We start from the raw sequence: 17,382 nt of genomic DNA, 5'->3' as shown, positions 1-17,382 counted from the left end.
CATTGATTTAAGATGTGCGATATCGATTTGAGGTGTGTGTTTTGTGATATATATTTGATGTGTGACATTGGTTTGATATGTGTGACTCTGAATGGCGGAGACATTGATTTGTGGGGTGTAATATGGATTTGAGGTGTGTGATATGGAATTGCGGTGTGTGACATTGATTTGAGGTGTGTGTTTTGTGATATATATTTGAGATATGTGACATTGGTTTGAGATGTGTGACTGATTGGCGGAGCCATTGATTTGAAGTGTATGGCACAGATTAGCGGAGACATTGATTTGTGGTGTGTGATGTGTATTTACAGTGTGTGACTTTGATTGGCGGAGATATTGAACTGTGGTGTGAGATATTGAATTGTGGTGTGTGATATGGATTTGTAGTGTGTGACATATATTTGAGATATGTGACATTGGTTTGAGATTTGTGACTGATTGGCGGAGACATTGATTTGTAGTGTGTGACATTGATTTGTGATGTGTGACATTGATATGTGGCGTGTGACATTGAGATTGATATTACCTTGTCGTAGACTGTCACAGAGTTACCAAGTACATGTCATCGTGCCTGCAGAGAGCTCCCGATATGATTCATGTACAAAATACATTGCCATGCACAGAGGTACAGATAAGCTGTGTATCTGCGTAAATTACGCAAATATTTATGTGAAAACTCAATTTCTATTAAATCTATTGCGTACAAGTACACTTGAATTTGTGTAAATACTCAATAAATGTGATCTTAAATGCGTACACTAAAAAGTGTCAAATCTTAGCTTGTGTACAGGTGAATAGATAAAATAACTGAGGTATACTGAGAGGTTCTATGTCAGGACATGAACTTGACAACTTGCAGTCTTTCTTATCGTTTTTCATATTACAGATCAAATATAAATAACAAACACTAACATTTAAACTTTATTATATTTTCAAACTTAATGGAAAATGGCAAAATACCCAATTGAGTTTGAGTGAGGTGAGTACAATTTATTTGGTTACTCAAAGGAAAATTCGGATACCCAATTGAGATGAACACAAGTGAGTACATAACTCAATGACCCAAAAGGTTATTTGTAGCTCTGCATGCAAATTAAACATGAAAAAGATGGAGGAATATACATTCTAAGTATGACACAGTTTTTCGGATCAACTACAGCTGGTTAATAATATGTTTGTCTTGAGCGGGAACGTGTTACAGATGTTGCAAATAACACATGCTGGCATCTTTATCACCCTGATGGATTCAGTGTGCGGGCACATGCTGCAGCGTCTCCACGATGTAATGGCAGTGATGGCAACTGCTGCTAGTAGTGGTGGTAGTTGTTGTGGGACAAGAAGTAGGATTAATCTACTTTGTTCTAATGGGAATTGTGATGATGCACTGAACATTCCTATCACAGCAGAAGTACAAAACGCTGTCGAAAGGGCAAAAAATAAGAAAGCTGTTGGATTAGATAACATTCCTGCGGAAATATTGAAAAATAGTGACTGTGTAAAACTTTCCATGAACTGTTTAATGTTTGTTTTGAGAGAAATATCGTAGCAAGTGCATGGCGAGAGTCTGTCATAAAGCCAATAGTTAAACCTAAGACAGATAAAAAAAATATCCTGTGACGCACAGAGGAATATCCCTGATTTTGTACCATGCACAATATACTGTGCTATCTTGAATATACGGATAAACTCATGGCTTGAGTCCTCAAATATTTTAGCGGAACAGCAAAATGGTTTTCGAAAAGTTGTTTTCAACATATGTACGGTCTTTACACTATCATCAAAAGCAGGCTTGATAGCAAACAAGAGACGTTTACATGTTTTATTGATCTAAATAAAGCATTCAATAACGTTGACAGAGATTGCCTATGGTTAAAACTAAGAAAATTCGGCGTGAAGGGTGAATCTTCAATACTATCAAAACGCTGTATGAAAATAATACTTGAACTGTGCGATAGAATGATGCTATGGGACAATTTTTCACCGTGAAAAGGGGAGTTAAACAGCGATGTGTACTGTCGCCGACATTATATATTCTCACTATACATCAACGGCCTAGCGGAGGAGATTCAAGAGAGTGATAATGGTGTGTGGATAGCCAATACATACATACATACATACATGCATACATGCATGCATGCATGCATGCATACATACATACATACATACATACATACATACATACATACATACATACATACATAGATACATACAATACATACAATACATACAATACATACATACATATGTACATACATACATACATACATGCACGCACGCACGCACGCAGACATACATACATACATACATACATACATGCACGCACGCACGCACGCACGCACGCATGCATGCACGCACGCACGCACGCAGATACATACACATACGCACGCACGCACCTACGCACGCACGCACGCAGACATACATGCATACATGCATACATACATACATACACACACTGACTGACTGAGTTTGGTTTTACGCCGCTTTTAACAATATTCCAGCAACATCACGGCGGGGGACACCAGAAATGGGCTTCACACATTGTGCCCATGTGAGGATTCGAACCCGGGTCTTCGGCGTGACGAGCCAACGCTTTAACCATTAAGCTACCCCACCGCCCCACATACACACACACATGCATACACACACATGCATGCATACATACATACATACATATATACATGCACACATGCATATACAAATTACATACATAACATAAATACATACATAAATACTTGCATACATGCACACATGCATATTTGCATACATACATACATGCATACATGCATGCACACACACTTACATGCATACATGCATACACACACATGCACATACATACATACATACGTACGTAAATACATACATGCATTCATGCATACATGTATACACGCACACACATACATACAGACATACATACATACATACATACATACATACATACATACATACATACATACATACATACATACATACATACATACATACATACATACATACATACATACATACATGCACACAGACAGACAGACATATATTTTATAACAGCAACCATTATCTATTTCAAAATGTACTTTTACGATAAATTTAGCTTTTATAGTTTAGTATCTCGTACACCAATACATGGCTGGATGACAGTGTTTTCTTTTCTTCATGAATGTTTATTAAGTATGTATATTTCTTATGTAACTGACCTGTGACACTTAAATAAAACATTTCTGTCTGTCTGTCATTAATTATAGTAAAGGTTCCTGAAAATGGAATTGTCGAGTTACCGGTGGTGTCGTGATTGAAGCAGGAACAGCTGTAGTAAGCGTGGTTATGGAGGCATTGTCAAAACTTATGTAACTGCTATCGTATCGGTTCAACAGCAGCAACATTAGCACTAGCTGTAGCTGTAGTAGCAACTGCTGTCACACAGTAGTAAACGCTGTCGTAGTGGCAGTATCAACCACCTCAGACGTTGCAGCCGTACTTAAAGAAGAATGTGTAGCCTTGATAAAGCAGACAGCAATATCTCTGTGGGCGGACACCAAACCGAAAAGGTCACAGTTGTACACATATTCGGAATCGAACTCATACCTGAGATGTAACAAGCTGACGCATTAACCACTGAGCTACCATAACGTCCATTGAGTTACAGTGCATTGGCAACTTAAACCAGCCCAAGCATAGAAAACAGAAACACACAGTACTGTTGTTGATCCTATCGATAACGTGGTGCCAGGTAATCTAATAGCTGTCAAAGTCAACGTTTGCTGTGGTTTGTCTAACATCGTTCCGCTCATATTGCTCTTGATAACAGATTAAAACACCATGCCTTCATAGCGGGAAAACACACGTTTTGCCAAGAAGGAAAACAAAAGATAACAATTACTTTAAAAAACTAATGTGTGACGTGGACGCAGCAAGCATCAATTTTACCTCGAAGAACACTTGCAGAGATAAGGTTCTTTATCTCGTTTATGAGAGAAAAGTGCTTCGAGAATTCTGAAAAGTATACCAAGAGGAACAAAATGGCAGGTGTGAATCTCTCAGCTGTTGTTACAGGGGCTCATCGCTGGGATCTGTGTACACGTTCTGCTCGTAAACAGGTGCTTGAATCATTAGTCTTCCATCAATCCGATACAGAGGACGGTACAGGTACAGCATCAGCATCAGAACCCGGGACTTCGTTGTGACCTCGTATCAGCAGTCATGTTAAGGAAAACTACAGATGTGGGTAGTTGAACATAAGAATAGGGCATAAGGATTGGAGTAAGGAAAACTATTACTATGGGTAGTGGACCAAACGAACAGGGCATAAGGATAGGAATAGGGACAACTACTAATGTCGATAGTGGACTATAAGGGTAGGGCATAAGGATAGGAGTAGGGAAAACTACTAATGTGGATAGTGGACCATACGAACAGGGCATAAGGATAGGAATAGGGAAAACTAATGATGTGGGTATTGGAACATAAGAGTAGGGCATAAGGATTGGCGTAGGGAAAACTACTAATGTGGATAGTGGAACATATGAACAGGGAATAAGGATTGGAGTAGGGAAAACTAATGATGTGGGTAGTGGAACATAGGAAAAGGGCATACGGATTGGAGTAGGGAAAACTAATGATGTGCATATAAGGATAGGAGACATAAGAACAGGACATAAGGATAGGAGTAGTGAAAACTAATGATGTGGGTAGTGGAACATAGGAAAAGGGCATACGGATTGGAGTAGGGAAAACTAATGATGTGCATATAAGGATAGGAGATATAAGAACAGGACATAAGGATAGGAGTAGGGAAAACTAATGATGTGGATAGTGGAACAATTAGTATGACCAGAAATTATTGAGAATTTTAGGAATATGTTTAATTGGATTTCTAGTATAAACAACCTTGACCAGCTGTCAAGTGCTTGGTTTCATTCAAGAGAGACAACTCCGTTAATCCTTTTTCATTAGTTTGTGAAGAGTTATCCCCCTTTGTTTACTTGCTAGCAGACGACATTTTAAGTGATACTCAGTATGGGTGATTTGGAGAAGAGGAAGTTGATTTGAGAGTATTATAACAAGGACATCAGATCAGCTAAAGTGATTTCAAGTAGAACAGGCATCCCTTTGTCCACTGTTTATCGTGTTTTGAAAAATATTGCAAATGGACATGGCATTGAGCACCAGGGAGGCGCAGGGAGGCCCAGAAAATCGACTGTCGGTGACAGGAGGCGGCTTGATATTCTTGTTTCTAAAAACAAACGAAGAAGTTTAGAAACCTTTAGGGCTTCAGCATAGAGATAGTGTGGCATACTCAGAGGGATAGTGAAGCAACAAAAGTGTCTCTTCCCCCAATAACTCGATGTCTGCCTCTTTACAGTGGCGGTTGAAAAATAACAAAAGAAGGTGCACCATCCCCTAGAGTTGCCACAATAGCACGGAGGGCACATGGACCTTTCAGTTGGAGGTACTGGATGACAGCGTGGTGGCCATTTCCTACCATTTTCGTCAATAGAAAATATCTACTGGTAGTCACTTGGATGCCTGAAGAAACTGGCTGCTTGGTTTTGTATTTAGTTCAAATACAGCCGGTTAATGATGCATGGTACGTCCATTGCAGTTAGGCTCAAAACATTTCGTTCACCCTTCGTCAGGACGAGAAGGAATGGCTAGAGAATAATTTGAAAACGGTTCATGGGTATGACGCCAGAGTCAATGATCTCATTACAATTACGATTTTACGATGGCTTTAGCAAGGAGTTGGTGGGTTAGGACTTGGGGTTAGGAATGAGTATAAGAAACGACCCGTGAATATCAGCAACCCATGCCTGTCGTAAGGGGCGACTAACGGGATGGGGTGGTCAGGCTCGCCGACTGTGTTGACACATGTCATCGGTTCCCAATTACGCAGGTCAATGCTGTTGATCACTGAATTGTCTGGTCCAGACCCGATTATTTACAGACAGCCGCCATATAGCTGGAATATTGTTGAGTGCGGCGTTAAACAACAAACAACGTGTACGAAACACTCTGGGGCAGCGGATGTCTGAAATCGGATCAGTATGGTATCAATATAGTTAACAAGAGGAACCATATCCAGTATGACTATTCCTCATCCATCATGACCATTCCTCCAACATATCCCTGTAAAAGACATAGTCTGGAAACACATTCTCGGCAAGGGCAAATTAGGATGTTGCCAAAGGATGAGCTACATGGCTGGCATATCAATATTAATCTCATCGCCAGGGAAGAACTTTCAGCATCCCGAAACATACGAATAGCGTAACAGTCTGTGTAGGCAATAGCTGGTCCATGGTATTGGGAAACCTTTGATGAAATATCAGGTTCTGGCATTGACATGGTTATCAGGCATTGGTTTGTGGGTTGATGGGTTTTCTTTCTTTCACGGTGCAATCATTAGGAAAGGGTAAGTGTACTCATCTGTGACAGAGCCGTATCGCACGTGACGATAACACATGGCGGTTGTACCTATGCCTTAGGTGACATGTTTCACGTTTCTGACCCGCAGAATGTCGGCATGCATATTTGGAGTATAGAACAAAATATATATAATTATACATAATAGTTGCAAATAATCTCATTTAAATTGAAATTGGAAGAACCTGAGGAAATGTAGACTTGCTTCATTTAGGGCTTTAGCATTGCAGGGAGGGCAAGGGAAGATTTTGTGCTTCTGGGACTGTGAGACAGATTAATGTGGAGTATTGTTTATTGACGAATACTTGTGGCAGATTCTGTTTATCTCGGTGCGACATACAGCAGATCCTGACACAGCTGAGTGTGGCAAAGCAGACATTCCTCCAAAATTATACTGACACGTCGTGATATACCTGGGATAATGTGAAAAGCGGGGTTAAACTATACCCAAGTCACCAACCTTAGGGCCCCTGAAGGGATGAATACAGACTGCCAGAGCGAAGAAGGATAAGGGGAAAGATCGAATGTGCATGTTTTATTCTCTGCGGTCAGCGGGAAAGACTAGTGGTATAAATGTGTATGCAGACAGCCATCACGTTTACTTTTACATCGGTGGAGAAGCATAAATATGGAAGAAACTGGATTCACATCGAAATATCGAGATAAGGAGACACGACTTGAACGACGATGCCATCCCTGTTAACATTAGTCATTGGCGGATCCAGAGGGGGGTTCAGGGGGTTCGAACCCCACCCCTTTGAAAATGACTTAAGACCACATTGAAGCATTGAAGATATATTTTTTTTTCGTTGGGGAGCCAATGGGGGTCAGGGGGTTCGAAACCCCTTAACCACCCCCCACCCCCTCTCAAAATTCCTGGATCCGCCAATGTTAGTCATAACTGTCCGAGTACAAAGTTGCCATCGGGTGTTCAGGCTTGCTAAGTTGTCTGAACCATGTCTTCGTATCCCAGTGGCGCAAATCCATGTTCATGATGTCAATCACTGGATGCTGTGGTCCAGTTACAGACAGCCGTCGTACAACTGGAACATTGATGAGTACGGCGTGAAACAAACAAACAAACTAATGTGTGTGTGTAACCGAACTATGTTCATATTGTTTCCGGTGCTCTTGCTGATGTAAAAGGGTAAGAATGAGAAGGTAACTCGTGTTTTACGCCGCTTTTAGCAATACACCACCAATATCATAGTTGTGGACGCCGGAAATGGGCTTCACAAAATGTACCCATATTGGGGAATCGAACCCGGGTCTTCGTTGAGACGAGTGAAGTCTTTAACATCTAGACTACCCCACTGATCCGTAAAGAATAGAGCGTTTCCTGAGAAGCCTGAGAATATGTAATTCACCCCTGTGCATGTTATTCTTGGCATATTCTGACAGCACAATACGCAAGTCGTTAGAACTACCCCATGTTTATGAGAATATTGCGTTATGCCGGATCAAAACAATACCTCTTTAACGAGGTGTTTAACCTGGTCTAACTCACTCACCGTGTTGTTACGAGCCGGCACTATGAGGTGAATATAGATCCTGGAGACTGATTCCCAACACGAACAGCACCAATAACAACAATCACAGAAACAACACAAACAACAATTTGTAGCAATTCTGCTACAGCTTGGACGGACAAACATTTACTTTATTTGACAAACAGAAAGTGTTCATGTATTCTGTGCAGCATAAAGTAAAACCTCGCCACTTTGAACTCTATTATCTCGACATGTTTAGGTGAGTGTGCTTATACGCCACATTTAGAAATTCTTGCAACGGAAGACACCAGCAATGACTCCACACATATCGAACCCAGGCCTACGATTTGGCGCTGACACGTTTTAACAAACCAAACTATCCAAGGTCTTTAAACGGCATTTAGATGTGATACAGATAAATGCTAGAATTTATTGATGTCAACTTCTCTATTTGACCAACACTACGTTTGGGAGTATATTCTTACAACACAACAGTTGACAGTTATTTTGCAACAGCTTTGACTGACAACCATTCAGTTTATTTGATTAATAGAATATATACAATATATGATATACTGAAAAACCTCGTGTTCCTCAAAATGAAGAAATTAACATCCATAAATGCTCGCCTTCAGGCAATCCAATATCGTTTAAGACGTTGTTACTTAATGGTGAAAGCTGAAAACTTGACGGCATGGCGGTATAACACTGACATACCGTTTGTTTCGTAAGTACGAATAACTCAAAATGTTTTCGGGTTTTATTTAGTAATATCACAACAGATAAATATTGAATTCTTGAATATAAGTAGCAAGGAGTTGATGTGGAATTATATTATATGATCCCATTCCGCTATTAACTTAGCCACGTGTTTACTCGCTCAGTCACGCACTAATCAGTCTTTCTACTCGCTAAATACTTCTCTAATCCGAGTATTCACTCACTTAGACGTTAATTGATGCACTTATTCATTCGCTCAGTGATCCTTACATTCACTCACTTAATCTTTCACTAACCCGCACTCAGCAATATTCTAGCTATATGGCGGCGGTCTGCAATTAATCGAGTCTGGACCAGACAATCCAGTGATCAACATCATGAACATCGTTCTACGCAATTGGGATACAATGACATGTGTTAACCAAGTCAGCGAGCATTGCCACCCGATACCTTTAGTCGCCTCTAACGGGATAGATGGTCATGATGTCATTCACTGGATTGCCAGGTCCAGTCTCGATTATTTACAGACCGCCGTTATATAACTGGGGTGTTCCTGAGTTCTGCGATAAACAAACAAACAAACAAACAAACAAAACCGCCATTACTTAGAGGGTCTCCCCCAACACCCACACCCCACACCCCAGGATGCAGGTACGTAGTCATTTCGTTGCTGCCAAACAGTTGTTAAAAAACAGACTTAAAGTCTTTAGGAGCCTGTCTCGTGGTGTTAGTCGGTCGGTACACTTGTGTTGGAATGTCTACATTTTGATCAAATTTAGCACCTCTGTTATCAGCAAACATACCACGGCGCATGACGTAACTCGTACCTACGTGAAACCTGCCACTCTCCACTAACAGTCAGAAGATGCTTGATTCTCATCCTCATGCTCCTCATCTTTGTCATTGCCATGTTTAGGAAGTACACAAGTAAATAATATATGTACAGAAAGGAACATAAAGTTTTTGGTTGTGTTTCTTCTCTTATCTTTAAACCCCACACTTAGCAATGTTCGCGCTATATGATGCCGGTCTGTCAAATGTACAACCTGGACCATACAATCTAGTGATTTACATCATGAGCATCGATCTGCTAAACTGGGATACGTTGTCAGCCAAGCTTTATCACCCGATATAGTTAGTCGTCTCTTACGATAAGCATGGGTTGCCAATTCAATTCAATTTATTTCTCGAAACACCACCAACGGTGGTACATGAGAATGAAATATTACTATTTTCATATAAATTAATATGCAAAGATAGCAGATAAAAGCAAAAAAAAACGAAAAGTAAATGTTTTTTCGTGGACTTAAATATTACATTAATATACATAGCAAGATTTTTAAGATTAAGGGTTTGTTTAGACGAGAACAGTATGAGGACTTTCCATAAGGTAACTGATTTCAGATAAGAAGGTAAATATGTTTGTCTATACAGTAGTAAAGCATAGCATTTGAACAGATAATGGAGTTCATCTTCCACAGCTTGAGAGTTACATAAATTACAAAGACAATATTCTCTATCGTACATTTGCCCAACGGCCAACTTCTATAGGGAGGTGATTACTTAAAATCTTAAAATCCGGAAACAGATATGTTTTGGCAGAAAGAGATATATCTCAAATTCTATATTGTTTTTTAGGATACGATAAAAAGAAAATTTGGAGCTCTGTATCATGGAGTCATGCCATTTCTGTAGATTGGTCTCAATCCAGCGAAATACATTAAATTCAGAACTAACTAGCAACATGATAGAATAGATATGATATGATAATTTGGCTTGGCGGGTGTTTGTTACCATTTTATGCCAAAAATATGTAAGTCTTTTGTTTAATTTAATATACATCGGGTATCTACCAAATTCTCCGCCGAAGACCAATTCTAGCCCTGATCCTATCGGGGTTTAAGATGATCTGAACTATAAGAATGTATGTATCAATCAATCTCATCAATTTACAAAAAACAACAACCAATCGTCGTGTGAGCTAGAAGACGGCTTATGAGAGGCGTCTTCCCCTATTAACGTGTTACCTATCATTAATTTGAACTGAAGATAAACAGTTTTCTTCACCTTAACGTCCGTTAAGAACATTACTTGCTAAGCACAATTTATTTAGGACCTAATATTAAAACGCTTTTTTGTATATTAAAAATCCTGTTGGGTGAAAGAAGTACAAGCCGATGTCTGTTATTATGTCATGGCACAAAAAACATTTTTTAGATAACTAGGTTTTATTATGTACACATGCTTACAATTACAATTTGGTTTCTGTTGTTTTGTATTTCCCATTTCTTCCCGAACTTGAATTTTTGTCTGTCAAAAATATAGAAATATGTTTCTATATCCGTTCATTCACCTGCCTGAATATATGACATCTTGGAAAAAGAAATTAACTTATGTGCCATTTTAAAAAAGATTTTATTGAAGGTATTCATAGCAGGGATGTCATTCTGGTTATATTTTCCTTATCGTTTGTTTCTCTGTTAATCTAACTATGAATCCCGCTACGGTTGCATTATGAACATAGAACAATTGAGATGTCACGAGTGAATTATCGCAAGATTAATAGTCAAAATGACCGTCAATGTCTGAAAAAGGTCACACCCACATCCAAAGGCTATTTTCATTGTTCTACGTTGTACAGAGGCAATCTCCCTCTGAACGAGAACATGAAGATGAGAAGTCAATCGTGTGTATTGTTTGTTTGTTGTTTCACGCTGCACTCAGCAATATTCCAGCTATATGGCGGCGGTGTGTAAATAATCGAAGAGACGACCAACGGGATCGAGTGGTCAGGCTCGCTGACTTGGTTGACACATGTCATCATATCCCAATTGCGTTGATCGATGCTCATGATTTTGCTCACTGGATTGTGTGGTCCATGCTCAATTATTTTCATACCACCGCCATATATTGGTGAGTGCGACGTTAAACAACAAACAAAACAGATCACTAATTAAGGTTTCGTTCACTTTACTGTTGATGGAACGATACTTCAAACTACTGCCCACCTGAACTGGACCTTCAGATGCCATGTGGGTACTAGGATCAGTTCGAGTACTAAAACTTAATACAGCTCTCATCCACTGTCAGCAGACCACCAGAACATAGTCGGATTTGCCATATCTTCATTTCATGGCCTTTTCAAGATGAAACGACGCATGTATTTTTATCACTTTGTTTGACCATACTCTTTATTTGACTTCCGGTAATGGTGATTGGGGTCATAACGAGGCTATGACCGGTGTGTTCAAACCTCTGAGCTCCATCTTCAAAGCTGTTGCCGAGACGTTCTCTTGTTTTGTTTGTAAATATCATTCTTCCGAGATAGCAATGTAAATTGAACAAACATGTTAATTACCTTTATTTTTGAAGATTAAGCTAATAAAATGAAACTGAGCTTAAGTATTTAACTCTACGGCATTGTAATGTCTGATATCTTCAGGGATGGTTCAAGATGAGATTATTGACCTATAGTGCGCTTTGGTTGGCAAGAAGTATATTATTATCACTTGTATGCAGATTGGTTGCTTGATCAAACTACCACGGTACACGAGGCAGAGACATACAAGTAATTAACAGGAAATACCATAATATCAACATTCTCAGATAGTTTGACGTAAACCATAGGGGCACGTTAGCGTCAAACACATTGCTATTTTGATTGACCGTAATGTAAACTGGCACAAGTCTCTAAGATAATAATTGATAGTTTGAATGATAATTTCTAAAAAATATAAATACCCCTCTACCAGACTGGCATCCTTGTACCATCCGCTTATCTAGACTTGCCTCTTTAAAGGATAGAAGTACTATACATCCATGGGCTTAGCATTCAGTATAGCCTTGGAGCAAAGCTGACCGTAATGTAAAGGGAACGTGTGACGGTGATTTGTGAGCTGCTCAAGGTGGCAGATGAAAATGATGTTAGTGGACTAACGCTTAGTCTCTGGAAATATCTAATTTTGCTAGAAGTCTAGACTTAAGTCTAGTATCAACTCCTCTTAATCTGAAAATGGGGCCCTGGGAGGTGGGAGATTCAGAACCGAGGAACAGTTTTACTTGCTTCATTTAGGGCTTGAAAGTGGGGAAAATAATATGGTTCAGGAAATATAGTTCAAAAACAATAAGTGATGTAATATACCATTCAGTCATTAAACAAAAGTAGGAATGAGACACAGGTCTTGGTCTTGTGATTTACAGTATAGTCCCTGAAATAAGGTTATGTAGAACTGAGAAGGGACCTAGAAAAGACTGGGGTGAATGGGTTTTCAATATATGATCTGATGATCTGTGATCAAGGGCAACTTTGTCCGTCTCCTTGTCTCCGGAGAATACATTGAAAAGGAGTCCAACTCAAGTCTAGAATGTTTTGAAGTCTAGATTGCCTAAGCTCTAACTTAAGGATTGTTCTGAGCTACATTAGGATTTTTATTGCTATTTTGAAGATACATATGTTTAATAAGATAACTTTATTTCTGGACTAAATGTCAGTGCTGGGGCAACCAAATGCTCGAGGAGACGGCTGGGCATGAAATAAAGTAAATAAAATATTGAGAATTTATATCTACACCTCAAGTCGGGTGAATACTGCATTTGGCTCTTCTTTCAACACAGTCATTAAGCACGAAATTGCGAAAGATAAACACACAGGCGTACCAAAACTCCAAAGAGCCATTACAAGTGTTGGTACAGCACTAGGAGATGAGCATCAACAATATTCAAGTGACAGGTACATTAATTCACAGCTTTCCTAAACACGTCTATGCGAACTAAGCAGCCGAATCAGGGTTATGTTGTGGATGTATAGCAGATGAGATGGTAGACGTACATAATCTGAGATGGTAGGTCTACAGAAGGTGAAATGGTAGATGCAGAAAACATGGCAGATATACAGAGGGTGAGATGGTAGATATACAGAGGGTGAAATGACAGATGAACAGAGGTAAGATGGTAGATGAACAGGGAAAGATGGCAGATGTACAGAGGGTAAGATGGTAGATGAACAGGGTAAGAAGGTAGATGTACAGAGGGTAAGATGGTAGATAAACAGAGGGTAAGATGGCAGATGAACAGGGTAAGAAGGCAGATGTACAGAGGGTAAGATGGTAGATGAACAGGGTAAGAAGGTAGATTACAGAGGATAAGATGGTAGATAAACAGAGGGTAAGATGGCAGATGAACAGGGTAAGAAGGTAGATGTACAGAGGGAAAGATGGTAGATGAACAGGTTAAGAAGGTAGATTACAGAGGATAAGATGGTAGATAAACAGAGGGTAAGATGGCAGATGAACAGGGTAAGAAAGTAGATTACAGAGGATAAGATGGTAGATGAACAGGGTGAGATGGTAGATGAACAGGGTGAGATGGTAGACATACAGAGGGTAAGATGGCAGATGAACAGGGTAAAAAGGTAGATGAACAGGGTAGGAAGGTAGATTATAGAGGGTAAGATGGTAGATGAACAGGGTGAGATGGTAGATGAACAGGGTGAGATGGTAGATATACAGAGATACGGGGGTAAGATGGCAGATGAATAGGTTAAAAAGGTAGATATACAGAAGTAACATGGCAGATGTACAGATGGTAAGATGGTAGATGAACAGGGTAAGAAGGTAGATATACAGAAGTAACATGGCAGATGTACAGATGGTAAGATGGTAGATGAACAGGGTAAGAAGGTAGATATACAGAAGTAACATGGCAGATGTACAAAGGGTAAGATGGTAGATGAACAGGGTAAAATGATAGATAGATGGTAGATGAACAGGGTAAGAAGGTAGATTACAGAGGTAAGATGGTAGATGAACAGGGTGAGATGGTAGATGAACAGGGTGAGATTGTAGATATACAGAGATACAGGGGGTAAGATGGCAGATGAACAGGGTAAGAAGGTAGATGAACAGGGTAAGAGGGTAGATTACAGAGGGTAAGACGGTAGATGCACAGGGTTAGATGGTAGATGAACAGGGTATGATGATAGATATACAGAGGGTAAGATGGCAAATGAACAGGGTAAGAAGGTAGATGTACAGAGGTAAGTTGGCAGATGTACAGAGTGAGTGAGTGAGTGAGTTTGGTTTTACGCCGCTTTTAGCAATATTCCAACAATATCACGGCGGGGGACACCAGAAATGGGCTCCACACATTGTACCCATGTGGGGAATCGAATCGGGTCTTCGGCGTGACGAGCGGACGCCTTAACCACTAGGCTACCCCACCGCCCCAGATGTACAGAGGATAAGATGGCAGATGAACAGGGTAAGATGGTATATATATACAGTGGGTAAGATGGTAGATAAACAGGGTAAGAAGGTAGATATCAGAGGCAAGATGGTAGTTGAACAGGTAGGATGGTAGATATATAGAGGGTACGATGGTTAGGTGCACAAAGAGTAAGATAGTAGATGTACAGAGGGTAAGATGACAGATGTACAGATTTTAGATGGCATATGCTCTGAGGTGAGATGGCAGATGTACAGAGGGTAAAATAATGGATGCACAGAGGGTAAGATAGAAGATGTACAGGGGGTAATATGGTAGATGTACAGAGGGTGAGATGGTAGATGAACAGGTAAGATGGTAGATATACAGGAGTAAGAGGGTAGAAATACAGAGGGTCAGATTGTAGATGTACAGAGGGTAAGACGGTACATTACAGAGGGTACGGTGGTAGATGTACAGGGTAAGATGGCATATTACAAAGATTAAGATGGTAGATGTACAGAGGGTAAGATGGTAGAAGTACAGAGGGTCAAAATGTAGATGAACAGAGGGTTAGATGGTAGTTGGACAGAGGGTAAGATGGTTCATGTACAGAGAGTAAGACGGTAGATGTACATACGGTGAAACTGTTAACTTACAAGTACACAAATGTCACGAGTACCAGCACAAGGATTAGGGACATCAACATGCCACAACTATTTCAAACCATTGTTGTAAGTGAGGTTACCGTGACATACAGCTAACAGAGGTATTTTCGCCAGTGACGAAGTATTTTTCAGGTACTCGCTCTTTTTACAGCTTCACCCTTTAAAGCTGCAGGCTTGGAATGCACACTATTCTTATTCATAGTGGCATTCTATTGTTATTGGCGACTGAATTGAACAGCTGCTACCATATCTACGTATAATGGTTTCACAGGACAGGTGGACACAGAAATATATAGGCTTGTCTTGAAGGTTTGGCAAGTTAAATGCAGGAGTGTGATAAGTAAAATGAAACAGTGATTTGCATCATACTGTACATGTATACTCTTTGCCCTCAGCAAATGCTCGCTCCTAACACAAACACGATTTGTCATAGCAACATCTGATGCAATCTCCCGTTAACGGCTATATTTAAAACAAACAATAGGCGTTGTTGGCGAAGTGATGTGCTCAAACTGAATTCGGTTTTATGTCGCGTAGTGTGCTTCGTGACTGCAAGTGGGGCGTGGGATGTCAGGGATGCATTATGTCAGGAGTATACAGGAACATCTTTACCTGTCTCCTTCGTCATGTAAACCTGCATCAGCAGCAGAGTAATGTCTGCGTGAGTCAGATTGGGGTTGTGTACGTGCATTCCACCATATGGGTTGTGCTGCTTGGATAGGTACAAGGGTGACGTTTGTGTACTGTTAGAATATAACAGTTATTGTCTGTGCTGGGTGGGAGGATGTTGATGGGGTTCGTCCACACTGACGATGTTATCAAGCAGCCTATCCACCTCAAAATGCGACATTACAACCATCACTAAAGTACTCACTAAAAGTTAAAACACACGCACACACACACACACACACACACACACACGTGTACGTATATACTACATATACATACATACATACATACATACATACATACATACATACATACATACTACATATACATACATACATACATACATACATACATACATACATACATACATACATACATACATACATACATACATACATACATACATACATACATACATACATACGTACATACATACATACATACATACATACATACATACATACATACATACATACATACGTACGTATACGTACGTACGTACATACATATATACATACATACATACATACAAACGTATGGAAATGTGACGCTGTGTGTATGGTGTTTCAAATAACATATTGGCATATTGCACTGTCACTGGAACAAACATGCTTCTGAATCAAATGATACGTTATCACCATGTACCTTTTATTACTTGATCTGAACAGTTGTTAACTCTAAGAAAGTATTGATTTCAAACATATCTGTTGGAAATGTATTGTCTCAGATTACTTATCTCTACAGGAAAATCCCTATATGAAGGAAGTCTCAAATTTCCTCAGGTTAATGCAAATTAAACTGTAATAATACTTATGTTTGTTTGTTTCAAAAATGTTTTCGAGGACTAAGCGTTAAGTCTAGAGAATTTAACCATTGAATGCTTTCTTTACACGACTACTATCTACACGTGTTTCGACCTTGACATTAACCCGCGTGATACATACGACGTTAGTCCGTCGTACAGACCCTGAAATGAATATATCCAAGAAAGCCCACGCAAGTCTAGAAAATGTGGCAAGTCTAGATTTCCTCAGCTTCTGAAAATAAAGAAAGTTTCAGGGCTCCTTTTCATTATATATATATATTTTTTACTATGAACTTTTTTTCAGAGACTTGTTGTTAGTCTAATACGACGTTATCCCTCTCCCTGGCCTGATTACAACGTCGCCGTAACGTCTTTGGTATGCAACCCGCGACCTTCGCCGTAAACCAATAAACAC

The sequence above is a fragment of the Haliotis rubra genome, unplaced genomic scaffold, assembly GCF_003918875.1.
Source record: "Haliotis rubra isolate DU_JTF1 unplaced genomic scaffold, ASM391887v1 Scf8, whole genome shotgun sequence".
Lineage (NCBI taxonomy): Eukaryota > Metazoa > Mollusca > Gastropoda > Lepetellida > Haliotidae > Haliotis > Haliotis rubra.
The sequence above is the reverse complement of the archived record's forward strand: the minus strand, read 5'-3'. Positions refer to the sequence as shown.